We start from the raw sequence: 27,830 nt of genomic DNA, 5'->3' as shown, positions 1-27,830 counted from the left end.
AAATAAAAATTAAAAAGTTGTCTCTGGGTTCTTCCTTAATGCAGGGATGGAGGCCTGCCTGCCGTGCAAGCTATTGTACAAGACGGGTACTTGGCAGGATGCGTGCAAGGCCTGAGAGAATCATAAATTACTTGCTCAGCACAAAAGGAGGGAAGAAAGCAAGCCGGAATGATTAGTCAGGGGTGATACAAACAGGAGCAGCCTGAGGACCAGGACCAGCCCACACCACGAGCTCCTGGCTGTACTGCCCCGAGAGGGATGCAGTCTGTCCCGAGAGATTCCTGTCAGAAAACTACAACCTGGGAACTAGGAGAGGGGCCCTCTGCAGAATACCTGTCTGTGCAGGGAATGGCCAGTGGAGGGACAGAAGGAAAGACTGAAGAAAGTCACAGACCACAGAGACATGACACCTGAACGTAATGTGTAAAGCTGGGCCAATTGACCAGACCAGGACTAGGGGAAATGAACACAACCAAATTACTTGGACAATGGGTAAAACTGTAATATGGTCTGTAGTCTAGATATAGCCCTATAGTGTTGTTTTAGCCTTTAATTCAGAGCACTGATCTATGCTTACATTACTGAACATTTCCAGTCTTAGAAAGCATATATCAGCACAGTGTACTTGGATTCATGCTCAAATATTTAGGGAAAAGGGGGGCTTCAAATTCTCAAATGCTTGAAAAATTGTATAGCCTATATAATTATGCCCAAATATGTACATTTCTGAACTATATTAATGCAAAATACATTATACACATATGTCGATATTTTATGATCATGGTATACATCATTTTTTTCTGAAATACATGTGTGTGAGCATGATATGCAAAAACACAGACATATGGTGGGAGAGAAAAAGATGAAAAGAATATGTTTCAGCTCTGTTATTAAGTCAAGGTAATAAGGCTACCACCATTCTCCTGGTCCTTTACAGGTTTGCCTGCTTGGAGACATTAACTGAAACCTTACAGAGTGTACTTCTTGACTTAGCATGAAATCCTGACACTCATGTATATTGCTGAGTAGAGGAGTAGTTTGCTCATTTTCATGGTTGAGTAGAACTCTGTTGTTCCTGTACCTACTCACATGCATATGGGCTGTTTCCTTTTTTTTAAATCACTGTAGCAGAAAGCATATATACATGTTTGTGTGTTGGTTCATAGGAATGTAGTTGTTACCTTATCTATCATGCAATTTTAGCATCCCATGTTAGTGGGTCTTGGCAATATCACAAATTGATTGGACCTTTTTTTAAAAAACAATCTTTCATCAGCAATGCTGAAGCATTCCAGTTATTCTGTACCCTTGCCAACACTTGGTTTTGTCAGCCCTTGGAGTTTAGTCATTCTAAAATGTGTATGACAGTATCTTATCTCAGACTTAATTGAAATTTCGCTGATGGCTCCTGAAGCTGAGTTCTTTCTGTCTGTTGACTACTCAGATATGTGGTTCTATAAAGTGACTATCCAGACTTTTTGTCTGTCTTCCTGTGTCATGTCTTATTGATTTGAAAGGTTCTTTATATATTCTGGGCAGAACTCCTTTGTCAGACACACTGACTAGGAATGTACTCTTGTTCTGTGATCTGCTTTTCCAGTTTTTCATGATTTTTTTGATAAGTTTTTAATTTTCATGACATACAAACTATTTACACATTCCCCCATAATCCTACCATTTAACCTTTATAATACTCTTAAAGGATTAAACCAAAGAGATAATGAAGTATGATTTCAGGTAGATCCTAATTCTAGATTCCAATTGGAAGGGTCCTGGCCAGAGGGCCTGCAGTCAAACTCCCTTCTTCTTGGGCCTTCGAGGGATGGAGGTGCTCAGGGACACTAGTGGGAGAGGTGTGTCCACTATTGTACCTAGGATTCTGAAGTCTAGCCTTCTCAGCTGAATCCTGTCTCAAGGCTACAGGGGCACATAAAGTCCTGAACAGAGAGAATGCTCTGTGAGACAGTGATGCAGACAAGGAAACAGTGAACTCTGAGGGTGACAATCCCTCTGAAGGGAAAGTCAATGGAGGCTTCCCAGAGGAGGGAGGGAACTGTTAAAATGGGTTCTATTGGCCTCATAGAAGCCTTCCACACAGACAAGGCAGAGTATTTCAGATAGACAAATACCCAAGACCCACAGGAGCTGGAGGTCTTGGTAAACTACTATGTAGAATAAGACTGGAAAAAAGGACCAGCCACTTCCTATGCCAATCTCCCCACCTAAAAAGCAGAAGGTTTGAATCCACAAAGTCCTGGCTAACATGTCCCAGTACTGATGATTCACAGGCTCTGTCACTGTGTCTACTGTTCTGAGAGATGGAAGGGTAGGGGTTGGGGTAATCAGTACTGGAAGGTCCTATAGAGGAGGAGGCCCTGAGGCTGGCCAGGAATACCTCTGTCTTTCAGTGGCTGTTTCTGGATAAGCACAGCCTTGCACAACCCTAGGTCTCTCATAAGTGGAGAATTGAGTAAGTCAGACCCGCAAGTGTCCTTAATGGAGTTCAATTTCTTAAAAACAAAAACAAAACAAAACCAACCTTTTATTGGTCTTTAGTGAATTTCACATCATGCACCCCAATCCTACTCATCCCCCCACCATCTCCTTGTACTTACCCTTGTAATCTCTCCCCTCAACAAAGAAAAATCTCCTATCATTGTTGAGGCTGTGGTGTGTCTCAGTGTATTGCACAATATAGTTTTTCTCCCACATTTGCTTGCAAATAAATGTTTGTAGCAATGAGTTGTTGGTCTGTCATGAGGCCTGTAGTTCCTGCTATTCTATTGATACTAAAACCTCACTGGGGCTCCTCTTGGATGTCCTGTTGTTGCCCTGTGGTGGAGATTCTATAGTTTTGGATAGGTAGGGCAGCTCCTTCATGAACTCCAGTAGTTCACTGATGAGGTAGATGTTGGAATGAGCCAATTCAAAGCCCTGGATCTGGGACTAAGAAGGATCTGAGCTGGTCAGGTCCTGCTCTTTCACTGGGCAGCACAGTAGAGCTGACCCTGGTGGTGGGGGCACGAGTGAGCAGGCTCCAAGGGTATGAGTGTGGGTGAGCTGGCCCCACAACTTGTCTGCCTTGTGGTGACATGGGCAAGGGAGAGATGATCCCCATGACCACCCCTTGCCACCAACAGCAGGGGGGACATCTGGTCTCTAGGTCATCAGGGTAGCAGAGCTGGACTTGCCCTTCATCTGCTGCAGTGCCCTGGAAAGCAGGCACTGTACCTCACCTGGGCAGTACAGTAGAGCTGGCCCTGGATGGGAGGCTGGTAGGTGAGCCAGCTGGAGGGTGTAAGTGTGGGAAGGCTGGCTCAGCCTCTTGTCTGTTGGGAGGTGACACAGATGAGAGAGATTCTCTCTTCTTCTTCCTTGGCCCTCACCATCTGCAACAGGCAGGAAAGTTGGTTCAGGGTCATGAGAGTGGGAGAAGTGGCCATGTCCCTCACCAACTGCAACATTCAGAAAAGTGGTCCCTGGACCTTGCTTCGGCATCTGGATAGAGCTGGGCCTGGTAGTGGGGGATGCTAGTGCACCAGCCCCAAAAGCATGACATTTAATTTCAACTGTAGATTTTCAACTATAGCAACTCAGGGAATTTAGAGGCAAGACCAGTCCTGGGGAGGCAGGAAGGGATATAGAGCCCAGGAGACACTGGCTTCTTTCTCTCTGAGGAACTCCTGTCCCAACATCAGAGTCTGACCACGACTCCCACGCTGCATTCATCCATTAGGGGATATGAGTGGCCAAAGATGTGCTGTCTCCTAAGGAGGCAGGGGAGGAGAGGAGAGCGACAGTCACTTTGGGCACTTTGAACTCAGCTCTCTCTACTCTTAGAAGTGTTTAAGTCATCTTCTGAATCAGGGACCCCCAGGGTACAGGTTTTCTACATTCTGGGTTTCTAGGTATCTCCCAGGTATACACACATGAAGGAGGGGAGGCAACACAAACATAGATAGGCACAGACACACAGACAGATACAGACAGACAGACACACACACAGACACACACACACACAGACCCATACACAGACACATACAAATGGACACACACAGAGGTACCAGTACACACACAGGAACACACATGGGGGGAGACAGACACACTGTCCTACACAGGCATAGATGCACAAAAGGGATACACACACACGCAGAGATAGACACACAAAAAAGAGACACATATACAGAGGGACATGTGCACATAGACAGACAGACAGACACACTTGTACACTCTACACTGCTATTCAGGGATCCTCAAGCCAGTCCTGCAGTGGTTCTGTCCTTGCTGATTGGACCCCTGAATCAGACCAGAGGCTCTATCTCCTCTCTCCTCCCCACTTCTTGCTTCTGCTCTATCTTAAACTTGCCATGCCTGCTTGGGTGCCATCCTTCGCCTTGGAAGTAGGAGAAAAGTTGTGGGACTCCTGGTCCTGACCAGATCTTGGTCTAGGCAATCTACCTATTCCAAAAGCCCTATCTCCAGAATCCTTGTGTTACCTCTGTGTCAGCAATGCATCCTAGTGTGATAAGTGAACTCCTGCACAGTGAACAGATACTCAAGTGTCATGGTAGCTTAAATCTCAGCCTGGGGTACTGTTGGGGCAGCCACAGATGAAACCTTTCTCTTCTCCAAGCCTCAGTTTTGCCACCCACAAAGCGGGATTTATACCCAGCTCTGAGCTTTGCTGAGTTCTGTGTAGAAGGACAGCCTCTAGTTCAAGAGATGCTTTGCATGGTCCTGTGTGCTAGGCCTGGGTGCAGAAGCACAGTACCTTTGTACCTGATTTTCCTGTCCCCTTCCCTTCATCCAATGAGATGTTGGAGGCCCCGGGAAAGAGCCTGGATTATTTTCTTCTGGATAGCAGGGATAGTGTGGCTGGGCTTTGGTGTGGCTGTCGCAAGAACAAGTGTGCAGAGCGAGTCAGTTGTGGCATCCTGGGATGGGAATGAGATGCCAGGTTCAGCAGCCGGCTCTTGGATAGCAATACAGCAGGGAAACAGCTACAGATCCTTAAACTCTGAGCCTCCAGCCAGCTCCTTACCAGTGGGGCAAGGTCTGGCTTAAGCTCAGAAAGGAAAATTCAGGCAAGTTTCAGGGCTCACGGGCTGCGGGGTAGGAGCAGTAGGATAGGTGAGCAAAATCACAGCATGAGGACTCAAAGGCAGACTTATGTGGACATGAAGAGGCAATCTGACTCACAGAATAGTGATGGAGTAGAGGTAGGGTGAGGTGAGAGGTAGAAAGTGGAGGAGGAATTGGCTTATAGCTACACTGGGCCCTGGCCTGAGGTCTGGAAACATCACCTGCACTCTGAACATTCAGCATACTAGTTTACCTGATTCTTTCAGGCCCATTTTATAGATTAGGAAAACTGAGGCTTAGTGGAGTCTTATCTAACAGTACCTAGGAACAGAGGTATGATGAGAACCCAAGGTGACCACTTCTTCTTGCCACTCAACTCTGGCCCCACCCACTCAGTATTTTCTTCACCTCCTAACAGACTCAGCAGTGAACACAAAACTAAGACAGCCCATATCTGGGGATGTGATATAAGCCAAACCAGGCCATGCCATCCCCCTAAATGTCTCAATCATCTGGCCTGTGGAGAACCACATCCAACTTTTAGCTGTCATGTCAGTATTTCTAGTGTACAGCTGCATAGGTAGGGGAAGATGCCTCACCTCTGTCCCCCAAAGAGAACGGGCATGGTCAGCAGAAGATAGTCCTTGGGGGCAGCAGGGAGGAAAGGAACTCAGAGAAAAGTGAAGAGGGGCCATGGGGCAGGAAGTAGTAGGCTCAGGACCAATCAGCTCCAGGGAGGGTCCAAATGGGGCTATCTTCAGCTGACTGACAGCTCATCTCACCCAGAACTGTCTGGCGTGTATAAGATACCCTGGAACTCGACTGGACTCTCTTCCTGCTTTCACTGGCCCTTGTTGCTGGAACAACTGGCCCTAGACTTGGAAGTCCCAGGTGTATCCAGATCAGAAGCAGGAAGACAAACATTTTCAGGGCTGTTCCCTAGCAACCCGAGCTGCTGGCCACAGCTGCAAGTCCACAGCTGATGCCTTTCCATCCATTTGCAGGAGACATTGGTGTTAGGTGCTCTGAGGTGCTCCAGGAGGCTTCTTAATGTCTCTCCAATGATCCAAGAAGCCATTTGCTTAGAAAATCTCCCTCCTCCCATTTCCCTCCCTTCTCCCACCCCCACCCTATCAGCCAGCTCTTAGCACAGTGAACACTGCAGCAGCCGAGCTCCGAACAGAACCGGAACCCCGGGTGGCTTAACGAACAAAGCCCTAGATTCATGGCAGGGGCTTCTGTTTAGGGTGACTTTCTCAGTCGTGATGCTGCCCACCCTGGGCTCTACTGGGAGAGGGTGGGAGGGAGGGATTGGAACAAGAAGACAAGATGCACAAGAAGCCCAGTGCCAAGCAGAGTGGAGGGGGAGGGGAAGGGGAGGAGAGGCAGGAGGGGAGGAAGCAGAGCAGGGAGGAGGAGAGAGGCCACTCATTTATTTATTATGATGCCAGTTGTAGCGTTGGTCTCATGTGTGGGGAGCAGACTGTATTTTATGTTTTAATCCTCCAAGCTGTGTGTGTGGGCTGGGGATAATTATGTTGAAAAATGTGGCTAATATGTGGAAGGCTCTTTTTGTGGGGACGGGAATACTTCAGTGGAATATCTTCCTCCTGGCAACCAAGGCCTTTTCCAGAAGCTGCTCAGAGGTGCCAGTAATTGGGAGCATGGTGGAAACCTGTACCCTGCCCCCAGCTGGCTCGGTGCTCTCCTGCTATAGAGAGTCCTGGCATCTGAGGAGTTGGGCTGCACCTCCCCACCCCCCAACTCCCAACCTGCCACACCACCAGCCCCTGTGGGTGACAGACAAGAGATAAATGGGAGGTCTGATTGCTTTCCTAGCTGAAGCCTTGGAGCCTGTCCCCTCCCACACATGCACACTGAAGAATGCAGGAGGGAGGCACAGGTATTCAGTCCCTCCCCTACATACACAATACCTGTTTGTCCACACATGAAACACGTATGAAGTGTACTCATACATTCACACTTAACCCACCCATGTCATACATAGTCATTCACACACACAGACGCACAGACTCACTCATGCCTTCCCACATGCAGCACTCAGCATGCTCACACACATTCATCCACACATAACCGCACACACACGTCCATGCGGCACACACATGCAGATCTGCACAGACTTACATGTTTTGCCCACTGTGGTACATGTGTGTGTCCAAACCCTTTTTAAGTCCTCTCTCACGCACACCGTCATGTATATTCATACTCACGTCAGCATGTACACTGCAGCTCACGTGGGCTGATGTTTGTGAAATGCTGTCAGAAATAGTGCCAGGGACATTTTTATTTGGAATTTTTTTTAAAAATTGACATCTGCCTCCCTTAAAAGGCCACAGAAAACAGCCCCATCCCTGCCATCCTGGAAGTTTGTTTTTTAGCACACAGGCCTTGGTGACTGTGTGGCGCTTTAATTCAAGCCACATGGCCGGCATGCAGACTTTCCCCTGGCTCATGCGTTCTGCTCATTTGATGCCTGTTTACTCAGAAACTGCAGATCCAGTGGAAAAAACACTCCAGCCTGCTGTGGTGCCAATTAGCCTCTCTTCCCACGGTGGGCCAGCCTCCCTTCAGGAGGGGATGCACAGGGCGGACAGTGAGGTCCTCTGAGAGGCTGGCTCTGATGAATAGGGTTTTGGTTCCCTGGGGACTTGGCGGGTTATTTTGTAGAAAATTGAATTTCTTGGTAAGTTAGAAGATGTGCTAATGAGTACTAATGTGTGGCCAGGAGGGCTGAGGGTAGGCTCAGGCTTGGGTACCAGCTGGGTCAGCTCTACCTCTGCCTTTGGGACCTCCAGCTCTACCCACCTGCTGCCTCCTCCTGGCCCAGGTACAGGTCCACCCACCAGCATGCTATTTGTCCCTGGCACTACCCTGTCTCATGCACAGACCATCATAAGTCCCTTGAGTCCATGATGAAGCTAAGTTTCCCTCTCTACCTCTGTCAGTACTGAAGCATTTGAGACTACCTGCAGCTTGCAGAATTGGACCAGAGTTGTTCAGCCTGGTGCTGAATGTTGGAATTTTTGTCTGAAAAGTTTTGTCATCAGACCTATGAATAACTCGTTTTCCAACTTCCTAAGATGTTTTAAGATGTTCCGTCAGTGCGACCAGGCCTGGTCATCCTCCACTAAGTCCCTGGCCCGCCTTATCACCCCTCTTGGTGGTCCTTAGACAGTAAGTTGTAGAAAGACAGGTACTAGGGCCTGAGGTCCCTGCTATATCTCATGTATATGTGTGGGAAAGCCACCCCAACATTGTCTGCTAAAAAAATAAACGAGAGAAACACATGTCTATATCCCACTCCTTACCAGGTCATTTCTTTGCCGCTCACATGCTGGGATTAAAGACATACTCTGTTAGCCAAACGTAATAGTGCAGAGTTTAAATTCCAGCACTCGGGAGGCAGAGGCAGGTGGATCTCTGTGGGTTTCTGTAGACCAGCCTGGTTCCAGGACAGCCAGGGCTACATAGCGAAACCTTGTTTCCCCTGTCCCCAAACCAGGACAGTAAGTATCACTTCTATGGATGCAATGCTGTGAATGCATGGTATAGTGATCAAATAAAGGCAATAATGTTTCTATCCCCTTAGATCCTGTCCAGTCTGCGGTGGGTAGAACATTCAAAGAACTCTCTTGTGGTGATTTTAAGATCTACAATATTATTGTTAACTACAATCATCCAATTGTTCACAAAAACAGTGTATCTTACTTCTCCAATGTAGGAATTACCCTGGCTTTGCTGTCTAAATATGCTGTATATAGATTATTATTGTGTTTTTAAGGCTTTGCTACGTGTCTTTTTTTGTGGGGGAGTACATGCAGTCACACATGTGTACATATGTGTATGTGTGTGTGTGAGTGTACGAGAGAGAGAGAGAGAGAGAGAGAGAGAGAGAGAGAGAGAGAGAGAGGGAAGAGAGAGAAGAGGGGGGGGGAGGGTTGGGGAGAGAGAAAGTGGAGGAGGCAAACAATCGAAGTCAGGTGCCCTCATTATTGCCTGCTACCTACTTTCACTGAACTTGGAGTGCACCACTTGCCTAAGGCCACTGAGCTCCAGGGAATCCTCCTGTCTCTACTTCCCTCTGCTGGGATTACAGGTGCACGCCCCCAGCACATAGCTTTTTACACGTGTCCTGGAGTCTGAACTCAGATCCTCCTGCTTGCACAAGTACCTTCTGACCTAGCCACCTCCCCAGCTCCTTGCCATGTGTTGTTTGAGTATTTTAGATGTGTGTGTTTCTATGCAAAGCACACAGCACTGGACTTTAGAAAGACAAGCAAGCTGAGGCTCAGAGAGGCAGAACAGCTCGCTTGGCTCACACAGCCTCTACTTGCTGTGTTTTTGCCAGATCCCCACTCCTGAACTAGAGGTGAAATCCCTTTTCCTTCACCAGCATCAGTTCTTCACAATCTGCCCAGTCCATTAGTGAAGTGTGAAGAATAGGGAAGAAGGCCCTGTTGGCCAGCCATGGAATATCTCTCCCTGACACACCAAAGAGGGCTATTTTCACCTCTGCCATGTAACGTTGAGTATACATGTCTTTCTGCCTCTGCGCCCATACCTATAAAATGTCTTTCGTTCCCTCCCTCTAGGGATGTGAGATACTAGTTAATTTTTTTCCAACCCTCTAAGTAATTTCTCTGTACCTGATTTGCGTGTTCCCAGCCCAGGACCGTCTATTCACTTTAAACCACTGCCCAAGCTCACTTTTGCATTAGTATTTGAACACCTTGTCCTGCAGACCTGTACACAGCAGGATATTAAATGTACCATGCCCTTTTCTGAGAAGCAGCTCTACAGCATGCTCAAATCCCTACCTTGTATGTGGCTACTGGGTTTTAGGAGCAATGGGAGAACCCCCAAAAAGAATGAGTTGGGGTGCAGTGGACGGTCAGAAACAAAAACAAGTGTAGGCTTGTTTGTGGCTGCAGGTGTAGTGCAGGCTGGGGCAGGGAGAGGTGCTGGACCCCAGGTTAGTGGGACATGCATGTTCCTGGTCCCCGATTCAGGATCTCAGGATGCTTCTGCTTACAGCCTCCATCCCCAAGCCTGGCTCCTGCCAACGCCTGTCTACAGCAGCCTCACAGCTCCTGCAGAGCAAACAAAGGCAGAGGTGCTGCTGTAGACAGTGAACCACGGCTGGGAAACAGAGGCTGTCTGTACCTTTCGATGCTGTCACCCCATTAATCTCGTCCCTCTGCAGCCCTTCTGAAGAGCGCACTCACAGCGGCCCATTCATTACGGCTCTAATAACAGCGGCGGGCATGAAAGTGCCAGGCTGTGGAGGAGCAGGCCTCTGTAGCTGCACAAAGCCAATACTTTTTAAATACATTTACACAGCAATAAATAAAAGCGGTCTCAGTTTACCTCGGTATTAAACTCTATTTGCGCGTCAGAGTTAAGGGCCGCATTTGTGTCTTGCTATTCAAATTTATTCTTGTGCAGCCCGGATGGAGCCCGACTGCATTTATTTCATCGTGTAGTAATGGTGGCTGAAGCTTAAGGGGCCTTTCATCACCAAGCTGCCCTCATTAAGGACTCTGCTCCAGGCTCCTGGGCTCAATCCGGCCACCATGAGACCACCCCATTAACCACAGGGAAGGGCAAGGCAGAGAACTGATAGGGCTTCATTAGCCTCCCCTGGCAGCTGGCTGGCCAGGAGCCAGGGACTGGTAAGGTCTCTGTCCCCCAAACTCTGTCACAGAGAGATGATTCCCTAAAAGTATGGATGTGTCTTCCACCCACCCTTCCCCCATGTACAATATTGAGTCCCACGGGCATACTAGCACAGGCGAGGCTCTGAGAAAGCAAGGATCTATTCAAGATCATTCTGACCTTGGATAGCTTGTTTCAAGGTGGGTCAGTCTGGGAGCATTTTCACCATTGGAAGTAGTTCAACGCCACCACAGTGGACGATTCCCTCCCTCTCCTTGCAGCTCAGAGTTCAATGGGGCCCTCTGCCTCCCTTCAGGGGCTCTGGGATGAGAGCACTATGGATGTTCAAGCATGGTGTGGCACTAAATCTCTGGCTTGTAGCTTGTGGAGACACTGTCCAGAGGCCTTCAGATGTTAAAGACTCAAAGCTCTAGAGCTTCAAAGCCTCGAACATTGTCCTTGGGTTGGGGCCAAGGCATATGGTACCTGTTGGCTGTGGCCAGAAGACCTTTCTGGATGGGGTGGGACTCCATGTAGGTAATAATGACAAGGTTTACATGTACATTTGTGCGTAGAGGAGAGGTGCATGTGCCTGTGGAGGTCGGAGGTCAACCTATGGCATCATTTGGGCAGGAGCCTCTTCCTCGTTTCTTTGAAATAGTCTTGCACTTGAAGCTTTATGGGTTCAGCTCTACCCATTGGCCATGGAGCCCCAGGCATCTGCCTGTTTCACCCTCTCCAGTGTTGGAATTACAACACCATAACCTTTTCACATGCATGTTATGGATCCAAAGTGTGGGTCCCATGACCTCTGTCAAATGGTGACATTTCCAAACAAGATCTAGCTCTCAGTAACCCATTCTCAAATTCACCTGGGCAGTTCTTTCTACTATGCCTCATTTGTACCGAGTCTAGGAGACATATTTGGAAGATGTTGCCTCCCCTAGAACAGCATGCTCTGAGGAAACAGAAAGGCTGTCCCTACACTTAGGAAAAGGTAGGCACAGAGAAGTTGTCAGCCTTGCGAAAGGCCACGGAGTTGGTCGTTCTTGCAGTCCAGAAATTCCATTCTGGCTCTCTATCCCTGCATGGCAGAAAGAGTATCTGTAATTGTAGGACCGCAGTTGGCCCCTAGATCTCTGAGGCGGTTTGTAGGAGCAATTGAGGGCCCCTCTATATATTTATGGGGTCATGGGAGCCCCAAGGTCCTGTAGCTGTCAATAGCTCCAGATTTCGCCAGACTATGCATTCAGTTCCTACTCTTCTCCATGGAGCTCCTTCACATTGTGGGCACAGGAAATGAAGAATGGCAAGTGCCTACAGGTGAGGGTTTTAACTGAGGCCTTGTAACCTCTGCGTGCCAAGTTTTGGGCATGTCTTGTCACGTATAAAGCCTGCTGGAGTCGATCATGAGCCAGTGTCTCCTACCATTATTTTAAGTCCTAGTGCACAGATTTCTTAAGACAAAAGAGCCTAGGTGTTAGTCTCAGGTTGGTCAAGAATCCTAGTTTTCTATTTTACATCTATGTCACTCTAGGCCAACTGTGTCACCTCTGTGAGCCTCACTGAAGAAAGGTCGAGAAACCCATGCTTTCCATACTACTCAGGGGCTTCGTAATGACTGGACACATAGGAGGTGCTCCACCTAGCAAACAACAGGTTCACGATATGTACAATACATGCAGGGATCTAGTTCTCTTCCTTCTTTAGCTCTGGAGCAGCTACGGAATGTGTGAGTCAGCTTTTGTATCTGTCACAAAACACTTGTGACACTAGTCTATAAAGAAAACCTATATTGGCTCATGGTTTTGGAGCTTTCAGCCCATGATAGGTCAGTCTTATTGCTCCAATCCTGTAGGAAGGTGGCTCATCATGGTGGGGCTGCATGACACAGCAAGCTGACCCCTTCAAGGCTGGGACTCATGATTCCCTGGAAAAACATGACCTCAAGGACCCAGATCTCACCAGATCCCATATCTTAAAGGCCCCATTACCTCCCAGTCCACTCACTGGCTGACAGCAACAGAATTCTGCTGTGACCCAGCTATGCCAATGAGAGTATTCCCACCAACAGCACAGCCAGAGAGCCTGTTGCTCAGCCCTTTCCTCTTACTGACACCAGGGCAGTAGGCAGAGTAGACATGCTCACACTCTGACCAGCATTTGCTTCCAGGCTTCTTTCTCCCATGTATCTTGTCATGACCAAAGTCCTGGCTTTCCCAAGTATTTTCCAAGTTCTAGGTGGTTACTGGAGCAAGTTTGGACAATGGGGCATGGATAATTTCCTTTTCCAATCTGCAGGGTGGGGAGGTGTACTTCTGGAAGAGACTTTTGTGGGGATAATTGATCTCTGAACTGTCTTGACTGAGGACTTAATCTAGGTTGATCAGATCGTGCACTTTAAATAGGTGCAATTTGTTATACACCACTTCCACCTTGGAGATGTTTCTAAACATTGCCAGGGGTTCCTGGGAGAGATTGACTTTTCTAGCCAACTCCTCCGTGGGAGGTGCCTGCATTGGCCTCTTCTCCTGCAGGGAGGCAGGTGGCTATCTGCAGCCTGGGTGGCTATTTGACCATCTCAAAGAACAAATGAGTCCTGGTAAAGAGGATTCTAAACCCAACCTGAAGTCATCTTCCTGATAGGAAGAAAATGAGCCGGATGTTGACATCACTGTCAGGGAGGATTCTGTTCACTGAGGCCTAAAGACTTCCTACATAAACCTGGTGTTTGATCTGTATTTATTGGCTAAGCCACTAAGCTGGACGGGAGGCCAGGTCTCCATGGCTAGAGGCCAGGGAGGCTTTTCATATGAAGAGTAGAAACAGGGCTGGAACGGTGTAAGAGGTTGGATTTTGACAGCTGTGGGCAGGGAGGGCATGGGAGCAAAAAGGACAGGAATGGGAGATATAATAGCATGTTGTCCTCTGGATAAACCCACTCTCCCGTGCGGAGGCAACCTTTCCAGGCTTCCTCTATCTTGGCTGGATAAACCCACTGTCCCGTGCGGAGGCAGCCTTTCCATGCTCCCTCCATCTTGGCTAATAAGCTAACTCATATTTTGTTCTCCTCCCCACATTATTTTCCCCCGGTGACAGAAAATTACAGCTGACAAGTGGCAATTGATCTCTCCACATTATTTTGAAGCAATTATATTGAAATGAGAAACAATGCTTCCAGGAAAACGGCCGATAGCAGACTAACGCACAAAGCTTCCTCCAAGACAGATAGGCAAAGCCAATTTGTCCCGCATCGAAACTGACCAGATTTTCTTCCCCTGAAATTACATTTAATTACTGCCTGGAAATCTTCAAAGATAACTCCTGCTTCAACCCAAGGTGCAGAGGACATGCTAGAGTCCTTGGGTGCCCTCTAGAGGGTCTGGGGGCCCTGGGTTTGCCGAGATCCCCCCAACAGATAAGCTTTGAATGCCTATATAAAAGAAGGGAATCTGTGGGCATGTGGGTGAAGCACAAGTCAACTTCTTCAGAAAGCATGGTGGGACAACTCTCAAAACTCAGGAATTAACAGAGGAAACATGTTCCCACAGCTCCCTGGTGTGGGTTTCAACAATCACCAGTGCATACTGTTTAAATTTATACAAAGCTACAACTAGACCTCTGCTTACACTGCTCTGATGAGATGTCAAAGCACTACTGCAGATTTATTGTTTGTTTGTTTTTGAGGCAGACTCTCAAGTATACCATGCTGTCTTTCACCATGAGCTTCTGATCTTCCTACCTCCACTTCCCCAACCATGGGTCATAAGGTTGCAGCACCACGTGTGATTTGTCTGTTTCTGGGAATCAAACCCGGAGCCTCATGCATACCGGCAAGCACTCTACCACCTGAACATCTCCAGCCCTCGATGCAGATTTAAACATGAGCCTTAGAGCCGTCAAAGTGAACGTGCCACACCCCCATCTGTGGCACAACGCTGCCTTTGCTGCGTGCAGATTTACACCTGTGATCCTCCTAGAATGACAGCTGGCACAGTACAACCCACTGAAACAGTGGGGTGTGACAATTTCCCATTATGTCTCTCCTCTGGGACTTCAGCAGCATCCATTCATGCATGTGCCATCGTGCCATTAGGGTCAACATGGTAGGCCTGTGGCCTGCCTGTAAGACCAGCAGGATATCTGACCATGTGACCACTGTGAGGAAAAGGATAGACCAGTCTCACAGTCTCCATCCTCTGCCGTTCACTAGGATCTCATAAGGAGGTGTGAAAAATGTTCATACCCAGGCTCACCTCAGGCTCATGAAACTAAATCCAAGGTGCTGCAGTGTGGAGAAGCCATGATCTAAGTCAGCCTTGCAAACATGAGATTGCGTCAAAAATCTGAGGTGAATGTGTGTATGTGTGTAGGGGGTGAGAGGTTGGAGGGTGGGTGGGGGAACACAGACGACCCACCCCTGGAGTTCCTAAGTCTGATGGGTCATGAGTGGGTACAGAGAGTGGCGTCCCTCACAGATGTTCCTGCTATTCTTGCTCAAGAGACTCCATTTCAGGACCAACGACTTCAATGATGTGAATGATCTAGAGCCTCAGTAGGAGACATGCCCACAGGGTGGACTCAGCCTAAGACTCAGATCCCCCGTCTCCTCCCTCACTTGCTTCCTGTGGCCTCTGGCCAATCACCAGTCCCTATGAATCCCAGTCTTTGGTGAGTATTCTATCATCTCAGAGAGTATGGCAGGAGGCACACTGTAGGAGTCAGGCTCTGCTAAGGGATCAGATGGCTGGGCTTTGAGTCTATCTGTACTGCTCTACTGCCGTGTGGGGCCCAGTCAAGGCCTTCATTGCCATCTTGACAATGAGAATAAGGTTAACGAATCATGGCTGGTTATGAGGTTTGACCATATGCTAATACTCCTTATAAGCTACAAAATTGTGAGTGATTTGCTGTGTAAATTGAAACTTAAGTCCAGGATAAGGATATCTGAGAAGAATTCCCCAAGAGAAGCAGCCACCTATCCATCTCCTCTGTCCATACCAGGATTTTCTGAAGGCCACCCTATGGGAAACAAGCTCTTGTGTATGCAAAACCGAGAGATGATCTGAATCCCCAAGGTGGGTGCTGGTGGGTAGTCCAAGCCTCCCAGCATTCACACTACAGGAAGCAGGCCTTTTGGCATTGAGTCGGCTCTCCAGATGTCAGGGGAAGATATGATTGAGGGAAAAGGCGGAGAGCGTAGGGTAGTGCATTAGTTTGCTTTCTGATGCTGTGACAAAACACCACGATTGAAGGCGACTTGAGGAAGAAACGGTTTGTTTCTTCTCCCATGTTACTCCTATGTTACAAGGGAAACCAGGACAGGACTCAAGCAGGGCAGGAACCTGGAGGCAGGAACTGGAGCAGAGAATATGGAGGACTGCTTACTGCCTGGATCTCTGTGGTCTGCTCCTCCTGTTTTCTTATATACTCCAGGACTCCCTGCCTATGGGTGGCACCGCCCATAGTGGGCTGAGCCTTCCCACATCAATCATTCATCAAGAAAATGGCCCACAGACTTGCCTGCAGGCCAATCCAATGGAGGCCTTTTCTCAACTGAGGTTCCCTCTTCTCAGATGATCCTAGCTTGTGTCAAGTTGCCAAAAAAACTCTAATCAGCCTAGTCAGGAATAGAGTCTTCTGGGGACCAACCACTGGCTATACCCTTCTCTATGCTTTAGCTATCCCTTGCCCTCTCTGTCACAGCCCTCAGCCAAGAGGGTGACAGTGAGATCAGCTTGCTGTCACAAGATCCACAGGCTCATCGAAGATGGCTCTTTATTATGGTATTTGTCGCCTGGATCTCGTCCTTGTACCTGATCCGTGACTGATGGGCATTCAAGTTGAAGGGATGCCTGAATGAAGGAGACATCAAAGTGGGAGGCAGAGATAGTCCGGCAGGGCTCGGCTAACTCTCAGCCATTGCCTGGCCCTGCAACAGTGGGGAGGCGGCCAAGGGGAAGGAGTTTGACAAGGAGATGGAGAAGAAGTTTGGAAAACCAAGCCCTTGCATGATGGAAGATGAATTGGTGGTAGGCAGAAGCAACAGTTTAAAGTAACCAGGTGAGTTGAGTTGGTTTGGAATTAGTTACATTTAGTTACAATTAGTTACAACCTCAAAGGAGAGGGACAACAGGAAGAAAACAGTTTTGAAGGAGTTTGGATAACTCAGTGAGCAAATTTAGTGGCTCACATGGCAGGAAAATCTTGTCAGATCTAGGAGGAGAGGGAGGAGAGGGGAATTGAGTGTGTGTGTTTGAGTTTATGGAGAATTTCTGCCAGAAATCCCTCAACACCGCCACCCCTATCAGAAGGGGAAAGGGTCAGCCCACCCACATTCCTGTTTGTCATATTCCCCTTGTCAAAAAACCAACAGGCACACAGATAAAACTCTCAGAGCTAAAGCAGAAAGAGGGAAAAGCAGTTTTTTCTGGATTTAGTCTTGGAGCGATGGGCTCCTTTCGATATCCTTCAGTTTCTAACCTTGAAAGCCTCAAAATAAAGAGGCTTTAAAAACTGTTCAGGAAGAGTTACTCTCTCAGCAGGGCATGAGAAGCAGAGGCCCAGCCCCTGTGTTCTAAGGGGCCAAATCAGCAGCCATGCAAACTGGCCAGGTGCTCTGCTTAAAAGAGACACAGTGAGGAAACTGCTGGACAGTCGATGATCCACTGCAGCTGATTCCTTTGTAGCCAGAGTAAGTTCTGTACAGAACAAAGCAGGGACATCTGTTCAAGGCCTGTTTGGACAAAGTAGTCAATAAGACCTCTAGCACCCATGGGATGACTCCATGATGGCTTGACTCTTGGAGTTGTGTGTTTAACACACTTCAAAAAGCGGCCTCTACTGGTGATGCAGGGTACTGCAGCCCAGCTTGAGTAGCTGTGGTAATACTATCAGGCTTGTTAAGGAGGGCTTCATATAGTATCAACATGCTGTTGTAGAGGTGCTTGATTGGATATGAGGAGGAAATTCAAGTTCCAAAGGGCCATGCTATAGCAGTCTGAGTGAGATGTATGCTGATGCCTACAGGGTTCCAGAAAGGTGATGACCCATATGTGATACACAATACCACCAGCTCCCAGTTACACAAAGGTCAGGCATTAGCAGAATCTTTATTTTACAAAGTATCTTTGATAAACTGCTATGAGATGTGCACCTGGCTTGGCAGTGGAACTGAAGGGGAAATGTGTTTCTTGACGTATTATCACATGATCACCTTGTGTGGCAGTCACATTTAGGTCTCCTTTGGGAGTCACAGTGTGTAGGTCCCAAAGGAAGCAAAGGTTGACTGTGGGGATGTATTAAAATGTCCAATTAGAGCCAAGCATGCAGCATAAGTCTGTAGTTCCAGTACTCAGTGAGTAGGGCAGGTGGATCTCCCCACAAATTTGAGGGCAGCCTAGTCTGCAGAGAGATACTCAGTCTCAAAACTTTTTTTTTTCCAGTCAGATAGATGAGTCTGGGTACACAGAAATGATGACTCGGGACTGGGAGGCTCTGAAGGCTGTTCCTTACTCCTGCATTCCTCGGTTCACATGGTGAAGCTGAGATCACAGATGGATGATTGTGTTTCAGTGGCCCTTAGCAAGAAGTAAAACTGGTCACATACAGGATGCCAGCCCAGGGGCTCCTCTGAAAGGCAGCTAGCTCCCTATTTTGTGTGGATGTACCACCTAAGGATCTCTCCTGGAACTCCTTTAAGAGGTAATTTTATGGTGAAAATAGCATAAATTCTTCACTGGCATCTTCTACCCCCCGAGAAGAGATCCTCACTCTCCTTTTGCAAGTATGGTCAGGGTCAAAACATCACATCCTTCAAATCGGATGAAACCAGGTGACAGCGTCCGCAGGACAAATGGAAGACCAAGCTCACGAGTGCAGGGAAGTCACTCTGGGACCCTTTGAGCATCATCTAGCAGGAGCACTCTTGTGCCCAGCTTCAGTGCCCTTCAGGAGACAATTAGAGTCATCTCGAGGAAGGCTGAATCAGGGGCACCGAGCCTCCATGGACTCGAGAGTGTCTTCACTCCAGTCTCCCTTATGTGCCTCATAATGGCTCCTTTCTTTAAACATTACACCCCTCAATTAGCTCATAATTGCTGTCCATGCCCTATGAATTATGCATTGTGTGAGGCAAATACAGGTTCCCAGGCACCGGACAAATCACAAGCTGTTGAAGAAGCTGGGGGTAATTACCGAAACAATCCTGGGACCCTGGGGAAGGCGTGCATTTCCTGCCTCTCCTCCCTGCCTTCCACATGTGGCTGGAGTCACCCCACCCACCTGGCCTCATCAGTGGTCTCTGGGTTCAAAGCCTGTGCCCTGTGCCCGGCAAGATGCTGACACTCATTCTGCTTCAGTGTTCTTACTGCTCACAGTCCTTGCCCACTTTGCTGGGCAGTGCCCACTTAGCTTGAAGCATCTGCTCCCTCTGGAGTTTGTGGGTTTCATAGGGCTGGGTTTTTGGGTAAGGATCATCTTTGTGGCAAAACAGGGATGGTGGCTTATTCAGCAAGTGACAAATGTCATGACAGTGAATGGCTTAAAGCTTTTTTTTTTTTTTTAAAGGACAGAGGCCACTTGGGAAGCACTCTAGCACTCTGCAATTATGAGGGAATTTACATGTACTGAAACTGCTTTTCAAAACCTCTAAGAGAGGGTTAAGATATATATTAAAAAGCATTAAAATAGCAGTCCTTCCCGTATGCTCAAGTTCAGTCATGCTGGTTCTCCACCATCTACCCTTTCACACAAGTGTCTTGAGTTATTTGGTTAATGGTACACATACACACACACACACATACACACACACACTCATATACACATAAACACACACTCATACACATAAACACACTCACACACAGACACACAGACACACACACACTCCCACTCATACCACACACATACACACACTCACACACACATACTCACACATACTCACATACACTCACACTTATACCCACACACATACACACACTCACACACAGACACACATACATACACACATACATACACTCACACACTCACATATACATACACACACTCATACACACACTCACACACACTTACACCCACACACATACACACACACTCACACCCATACATATACACTCACACACAGACACACATACACACATACATACACTCACACACTCATACACACACACACTCACACCCACCCGCCCCACACTCACACCCATACACATACACTCACACACACACATACACACATTCACACACACACTCACACACATACACACACTCATACACACACTCACACACACATACTCACACACTCACACTCACACCCATACACATACACTCACACACACTCACACACATACACACTCACATACACACTCACACCCCACACACGCACACTCACACCCATACACATACACACACACTCAGACCCATACATATACACTGACACACACATACACACATTCACACACACACACTCACACACAGACACTCTCACACACACACAGAGTAATCTTATATTGAGCTGATGATAAGCAGAGGGTAACTGCCTTTCTATGGCTCCCACCATTGTTCCAAGATGTTAATTTGAAGAATAACAAATCACTACAGTTGCCCTCCTTTCCAGACAACTTGAATAAGGTATCTTTAGATTTTTACATTCAAATCTTTTGCTGTAAAACAAATTAGTTCTTGCAAGTTTATTCAGCTTAAAAGAGTGAATGTTAATCCCTAGATTCTATGTGTTTTGATCTGTGTGCATGTCTGTCTGTCTATTCCTCCCTCCCTTTACTTCTCCCTCCCCCCTTCCCTCTCTTCTTTCCTTCCTTCCCTCTTTCCGATTGCTCCCAAGGTCTAGTACCTGCTAGGTAAGGACTCTAGCACTGAGCTATATTCTTACAACTTTTTCGTTATTAATTTTGAAAGTTTTAATAAGTTGCCCAGGCTGACCTAGAGCTCACTTCCTAGCCCAGGCTACCCTTGAACTTGTGACTCCTGAGACCTTCAGGACCCTCCGACTCCATCTCACACATGGGATCCATACTGAGCTGACTGCTATGCCCAGCTTTTGATATTTCTCTCATTCGTCCAGTTACTCTTTAAATGTTTATTTAGGGCTATTATGTGCCATTGCACTGGGCCAGAAACTGGCCTTGCCAAAGAGAAGTCGTGGTCCTTGCTTTTAAGTAGCTCATGATCTTGCAGGGGAGTCATGCAGCCTGAGCTGATGACCTGAACTTAGGGCTCAGTAAGGCAAACAAAAGACCAAGGACGGAGCTTACATCTTGGCACCTCTACTTCCAAACTTTACAGTCATTGCGGATCTCAGTTTCTTCATCTGTGAAATGGGAGGAAGTGAGAATACAAGTGAGCAATGTTACGAACATTCTCTTCATAGAATTTTAGAGTCCGTTTGCACTTTTCAAAAGTCATCCATGCATTGGTTTGAAGCTTTACTAAGATACAAATTCCAACCAGGTAGTTACCATTTTGAAATTAGCACTGCTATTTTCTTCATGAGCAAATCACCTTTGATATCAAAAGGTCAATTATTTGTTGGTTACAAAATCTCCCTCTTTTGGTCTTCTCTTTGGCAGGAAACATGACTGAGCCTGTGGGAGCGGAAAGAGAAGGTTAGGTGGGCCTTATCTAGTGGCTTGGAGTCAGTGGGGAGCTGATGTCAGGCTATGGGAGGAAGATCAAATTTAAATGAAGAGATATATTACAGTTTCTAGCAAAGGAGCTGGACTTCAGTGAGGGCCCAGGCACACAAGGTTACTTCACATAGCAATGTTTTCTTTTACTTACTCAACAAAACGTTCTTCAGCACCAGACTGGACAGGTGCTAGTCAGTCACACAGTGTGATCCCTTTCCTTGAGAACTTTTGTGGTCCAGTAGGAGGCTCAGGCATTTCAAAAACCCAAAGGCACATGACAGCTACTGGCAGATTAGTCAACATGGCCAACAGAACCAGATCTGGGAGGCTGAATTTGAGCAAGTGACAATCTCTGTGATGCAGAGGAAGGAGCTACGAAGGAGTAAGGGGGTCCCTATACAGACATGGAATGGACCGACTTGATGGAGCTGAGGAACAGCATGAACTAAGTGCAGGAACAGTGACTCACCAGTTTTGGGGGAAGTGTGTTGGCCAGCTTTCGGGGGTGAGGGAGGGAGGGAGGGAGAAGGAAGATTACATCAGAAAAGCTCCTGTGCTTTGTGTTCTTCCATAAGTGGGCTTGTATCCAAACACAAAGAAAGCACTGAGATACTCCAGTATCGAGATTCTAGAAGGGGCTTGCCTGGGAGCCCAGCCTCTTGCTTTTCACGAGTGAACCACGTGTGAGCTCTAAGAGCTCTGGGAGAAGCTGGGTGTGAGTATCAATCTTAATCAGGCTCCCTCTCCAGCTCCCACTTCTGACCCCTGATTCTTCATGAGGCCTGCTGGTGCTCCGCCTGGTGAGAACCCACAAACTAGAGCCAATTCTGTTACTTTAGTAACCTCAACAAATGCCTCTATGTGTTGTGTGGGGAGAAATAGAGGGGTTGACAATTCAGCAAGTCTGGGAAAGAGATTAAATAATTACTTGGGCTTCTATTGTATGCCTTACCAGAGAGTTTGATGTTTGTAACATGCATTGTTAAGTTTCTAACTGGAAGCACAATTAGGGATATTTTCCAAATGCATTTGATCCAAGCATGCTTTTCCTGGGTATCCTGGGCAGACTGTATTTCAGAGTTTGTTTTGGGTAACTGCTACTTCAATAAGTGCTTTAAGTTTGACCGTTCAAAGTTGAAATGGATCATAGAGGTCATTTTGTCCAAACCTTCCATGTAACAGAAGACTGACTAAATTCTAGCAACCTTGCAGGTGTCACTGCACACATGACTCTTCCACCAGAAACTGTGATGCCGTAGGAGAGAAAAGCAGTGGCACCAGGAATAATGATGTCCCTATGTATGACTGTCAGCCAGTTCCGGCTCTGGCCCTCAGGTTCAAGATTCCTTCAACAAGTGCCAAGCATCTGTGGTGCTAAGGACTCAGCACTATCTGACAAACACCTGGCACACCAGGGTCACATAGGAGTGTTGTCTTGTCCCACCCCAAGAAACATGCATTCTGTTTTATACAACTAATTATATGCAAATATTCTTTGTAGGCTATGCAAATATTCGTGACATTTCCTATAGTGTTGGGTGTTAGTCTCAGTTCTAAGGAAACATACTGAACTTAAGGCCAGGAGAAACATTCTATTCTAGCCTGCTGGTGCACCAACCTCCCAGCAAGCACTTTGATTGTATAACCTGGTGTTAATTTCATTAAGAACAAATGCTCTGAGGTTTATTATCCTTTAGAAGAACCCAGGCTTCAGAATTAGAGCACTTCATGTTTATGAGTGTGTGTGTGTGTATGTGTGTATGTGTGTGTGTGTGTGTGTGTGTGTGTGCGCGTATGTGTGGGTGTCTGTGCATGCCTGTGCACATGCACATGGAGGCCAGAGATCAATGCTAGGAATCTTCTACAATCCTTTCCCATCATACATTTTTGAAGCAGGGTCTCTCACTGAACTTGTAGTTCACCGCTTCTGCTGGACAGAGTGGTCAACAAATTCCTGGGATTCTCCTGTCAGCCTCTTCAGAACTGGGCTCTTGCAGGCATGCATCATTGTATCTAGCTTTTATGTGGCATCTGAGGCTGAAACTCAGCTCTTCCCACTAGCATGGTGGCTCTGTAAGATTCACCCATCACACTGGATTTCCCTTTACAAATGGAAATAGGCTCCCCAAGGGGAGGCATGTACCCAAAGTTCTTACAAGACTCAGGACTAGTTCTGGTCCCAGAGAAGCTGGTTCCTTCCAGCTTCCAGCTTCCAGCTTCCCTTCCTACCAGTGACCCCATAACACTTTTCTTGAATGTTTAGACCCAACATGATAAAGTGTTTTACTGTGGAGTCATTACGCCTTGGTAAACCTAGGAAACTCCCCAAGACTTCTGTCTCTTCAGTGGTCCAGAAAGATGTTGTTTGCTGAAGAGAAAGAAAGTAAACCATCAACCATCAGGCTGAATTCATTCCATGCTGGGCTTTTTTTTTAACAAGCAGTCAGGAAGGAAGAGAAAATTCTGGACCCCAAGAGCTAGCTTGCTTCTGCCTTGTTCCCTGGGGGAGCAGGTGCCAGACCACAGCCATGACAGTTATGCGAATCAGATGTGCAGACTGTTTTTACAGGAACAACAAGGAAGGGCACTAGACCTCTTAACCTGCACTTCAGACTCCATGAATGAGGGCTGAGAATGTTAAGCCTTCACACTCCTCTCCAGTACTGATCCAGGGAACACCTTGGTCAGCATTACAGATGAGACAGGGACAGACTGTCACTGTGGCTCTGCAGTCTCCTGTTCCTCCGGCTCCCTGGGAGTGTGTTTGCTTGCATCATATGTGTAAGTGGGTGTGTCTCCCGATAAGTCTCAGGTTCTAACTCCACCTGACCTTGGGACTTCAGGCAGGTCACAGGGTTAAAACTGAGCGAGAATTAACTAACACAGCCATCGTCGAGTGACGCACCTAGCCTATTGGGTGGATTGGAAAATGCACTATCTACTTCACTTCTGTGGTTGCGCCACTGAAATTGACCAGTTGTAGCCTTCTCGAATGATTCTGTTGCCACCCAAAGGATACCTAAAAAATATTCAGTTGAGAGAAGACCCCAGCAGAGGCAGCAGGGCAAGTGTGGGCCTTAGTTATCATCTGGACCATCCCTGATGTTACAGAGAGATAAAGAAAGTGGTGCAGGAGGCTTGCGAGAAGTTGCCCAGTTAATAGCAGGGTGTGTTCTGAAATATAAGTTCTTTCTGGACGCTGGGATGGCAGCCTGGGGATGGTCAACTTAGGCTAAGCTTATTCTAAGCAACAGCTGGTAAGGGGCACTCTGCCACACAGTAGGGCTCAGAGAATGTTCTGGCATTCATTCCTCACTTTGAACCCCCAAGGGAACCAAAATAATACAAAGGTCGGAGTCTCTGCCTTCATCTTGTATTTATGTCCTTTCCTCCAGGTTCCTGGCCTGTTGAATTGCACAGGCCTGTTAATGACTGTAGGTTCAAAAACTGGAGCCACAGAGGCTCCCTTCTCTGCCTTCAAGTCTGAAGGAACAAAGAATGATTGAGCCACCTTACTGTCAGCTTTCTCAGTAGCCTTTTCATACCCATTGTCCTAAATCTAAGGTCAAGTTGGACCGGAAGAAAAAGCCTCTCAACAGGCCACCTCCTCATGACATCATCTTCAAGCTGCAGCAATCATTCCATGGGAACCACTTTGTCCCCCTGAGCCACAGGCCTTCTACAAACCTGTGATAACATCAGCCAGACCACACTTTGACACCTAATTCTGAACACCTCCCCCACAAACACTTCAATTGCCCTATTTAAATCCAGGGCTTGTTAATACCCCAAAGATGGACTTGGGGGCCACTGAGACCCATCCCTTGTGGCTGTGTTGATTAAATGTGTTTTCCCGACATCTCTTAGATCTTTTTAACTATTGCACTGGAGCCCTGTGGCCAGGCTCCTAGTTCATTAGGATTTGGCTGCTGGGGCTTGGTCCTAAAACTCTGCTAATAGCATCTCTACTCTTGACCAGGAGGTGACTTGGGAAAGACACATAAAGTCCAAGGCTGGAAACTTCATTCTGGTCTCCTGTATTTTTGCAACAGTCTCCCTCAGTGCTGTGCTTCAAGGTAAAGTCCATCTGAAACTGGCCTGTAGGTTTACCAATCTTAACTGGAATCACAGAAGTTTGAATAGCTACCTATCCCTCAGAGAAGACACTGGAGAGGCAGCTTCAATAGGGGTAGGATTAAGAGGAGAGAAAAGAGCATTTTAAAACAGAGAAGTGCACCCTCTCACCTTTTCAGACATTTATTAAGCACCTACTAGGTGCCAGGCAGCAGAGAGTCACCATCCCAGACAGCTATTCGGGACCATCTTACGCAGCCTTCCTCCTGGATGTCAGCTGTCCAATTCTGGGCTTTGTGCTGGCTCTCTTTCTTCCTCTCTCTCTTTCTTTCTTTCTTAAGCCACCAACAAGACTCTGACCTCTCTGGGAACACACAATGCAGGCAGTCACTCATGCATTAACAACCACCGGGCCCCAAAGGTCGTTTCTATGACAACCCCGGGGTCCTTAATGACCCTGGCAGGCCAATGATTTTGTTTTGTTTGAGAGTGAAGGAATAATAAGTCAGGCTGGCTGGCTCAGGCGCTCACTCACCCCGCTCCCCCTTGCCCCCCTCTCCACTGCGCTGATATACTGTTCATTATCTGACTGCTGCACCAGCCCCAGAGACAGCAGTAGCGAGCTCTGAAAGACAAGAGCCTGACTGCAGACAAAGAGCCATAAAGGACCAGAGTGTGCCTCGCATCCAGGGCTACCCAGCTTCATTAATTCCATAGCCAGCTGGGAAGTAAGAACCTGGACTTGGGGGTCCTCAGCTCCTGGAGTCCAGTGGTGTTCAGGTGAACCCCAAGTCCTTGTACAGGGTCCTGCCAGGAGACCTTTCTATCAGGAGGTGTGCCTGATTTACAGACAGCCAGTGCTGCTCAGATAGCAAGACCTATCATTTTAATGACGGGATGAATAAGGCGATTGATGAGCAGTCCCACCAGCCTCTGCGTGGAGGTTCAGTAACTGAGGAGGCTGAGCCTGACTGCGAAGACAAAGGCAGCTGCCAGGTTCGCTGCTGACTCTTGTCCAGGTCCCGGGGTGGGGCCCTGCCCCCTTGCTTCCCCAGTTCCCTGTCTCTTCTTCTACCTTGAGACACTTCCTGGGGAGGAAGCTTTCATTGTCTTCTGATCTTGGGGCAAACAGGCCTCCAGCTTGTCACATTAATTTTCAAACGCAATGTTCGGCAGCCTGGGATTTTGCTAGCAGACACTTGGAATGATTTTTTTGTTGTGTGTGCACAGCTAAAATCCCCGAGAATAAGTCATTATCCTCTAACGGGGGGCGGAGGGGGGGACCAGCTCCTACTGGCTGCCCCTTGGCCCAATCAGCTGACTCATTCTCCATGCTTCCCCTGAAGTAATTAGCGTTTTCATTTTTCCCAACCTGCCTATTAGATAAACTCCAGGTTCTCCTTCAGTTGAAGCACATTTTTTGAGTTGGTGTGCCTCAGCCTCTCCCTAAGAAACAAAAGAAGACACCAGGAGGAGAGGAAGACAAAGAAATGGGGGATTTGGTCTTCTACGCTCCTACTTGGATGGTTTTGTTCCAGAGATGACTCTAGGATGGCATGCTTCATTGGGGGGGAGGGGTGCGAGGCTGGTGAGGGAAGAGGCCAGATCCTGTACTAATTCCAGCATGAGAATTTGAATAAAAGGTATTTGGATCTTTAGAGGGCAACTTCTTAACACCCAAAGGTCCAGAGGTATTGTGATGGCTAGCTTGCTTTAGTTGTCAACTCGACACAACCTAGGCTTACCTGGGAAGAGGGTTTTAGTGTGAGTTGGCCTACATTGGATCAGACTGTGGGTGTGTCTGTGGGAACTCTCTTAACTACATTAACTGATGTGGGACGACCCAGACCACAGTGGGGGAGGATACCGTTCCCTAGGCAGGGGTTCCTCAACTGTGTAAAAGGGGAGGGATGGGGCTGAGCACAAGCAAGCAAGCAAGCAAGCAAGCAAGCAAGCAAGCAAGCAAGCAAGCAAGCAAGCAAGCAAGCAATGCATACATCCATTTCTCCTTGGCCTTGATTGGATGCGATGTGACTGGTTTCATGTTTCTGCCTTGATTTTCCTATCGATGCACTGTAACCTGGTATTATAAGCAGAATAAACTCTTTCTTGCCCAAGTTGCATTTCATCAGGATATTTGACCACAGCCACAGAAATGAAACCACAACAGATGTGGTGTTGGTCATCACCTGCATCCCAGCTCACACCCTCTCTTTGTCTTGTCTCCTTTGTCCATTGAAGGCAAACTAAAGAGCAGGCATGGAACATTCTGGGAGAGCACAGAGCCTGTGGTTGCCTCAGTCTGGAGGTAGAGTTGGCCTGGGGCCGAGATCTTTGCAGAATGGATGGGAGGCTTCT

General features: G+C 47.6%; 2 long non-coding RNA genes across 2 annotated transcripts in view; one reads left to right on the top strand and one right to left on the bottom strand.

The window, feature by feature from the left end:
* The window catches only part of LOC120097393 (uncharacterized), a 35,314-nt gene extending 8,184 nt beyond the window's left edge, over positions 1 to 27,130 (top strand). Inside the window, exons 2-3 of the long non-coding RNA XR_005494762.2 lie at positions 25,378 to 25,474; positions 26,856 to 27,130. This is a non-coding gene — a long non-coding RNA (uncharacterized LOC120097393). The remainder of the gene's footprint in view (positions 1 to 25,377; positions 25,475 to 26,855) is intronic.
* LOC134482311 (uncharacterized) lies at positions 20,576 to 25,875 on the bottom strand. Its single transcript, XR_010058344.1, has 2 exons — positions 25,644 to 25,875; positions 20,576 to 21,353 (listed from the first exon to the last, which is right to left on the bottom strand). It is a non-coding gene; the product is annotated as an uncharacterized LOC134482311 (long non-coding RNA).
* Positions 27,131 to 27,830: the final 700 nt, after the last annotated feature.

Source organism: Rattus norvegicus, chromosome 16 (assembly GCF_036323735.1).
Source record: "Rattus norvegicus strain BN/NHsdMcwi chromosome 16, GRCr8, whole genome shotgun sequence".
Taxonomy (NCBI): domain Eukaryota; kingdom Metazoa; phylum Chordata; class Mammalia; order Rodentia; family Muridae; genus Rattus; species Rattus norvegicus.
Note: the sequence above shows the minus strand (reverse complement) of the source record. Positions and strands in the feature narration are given on the sequence as shown.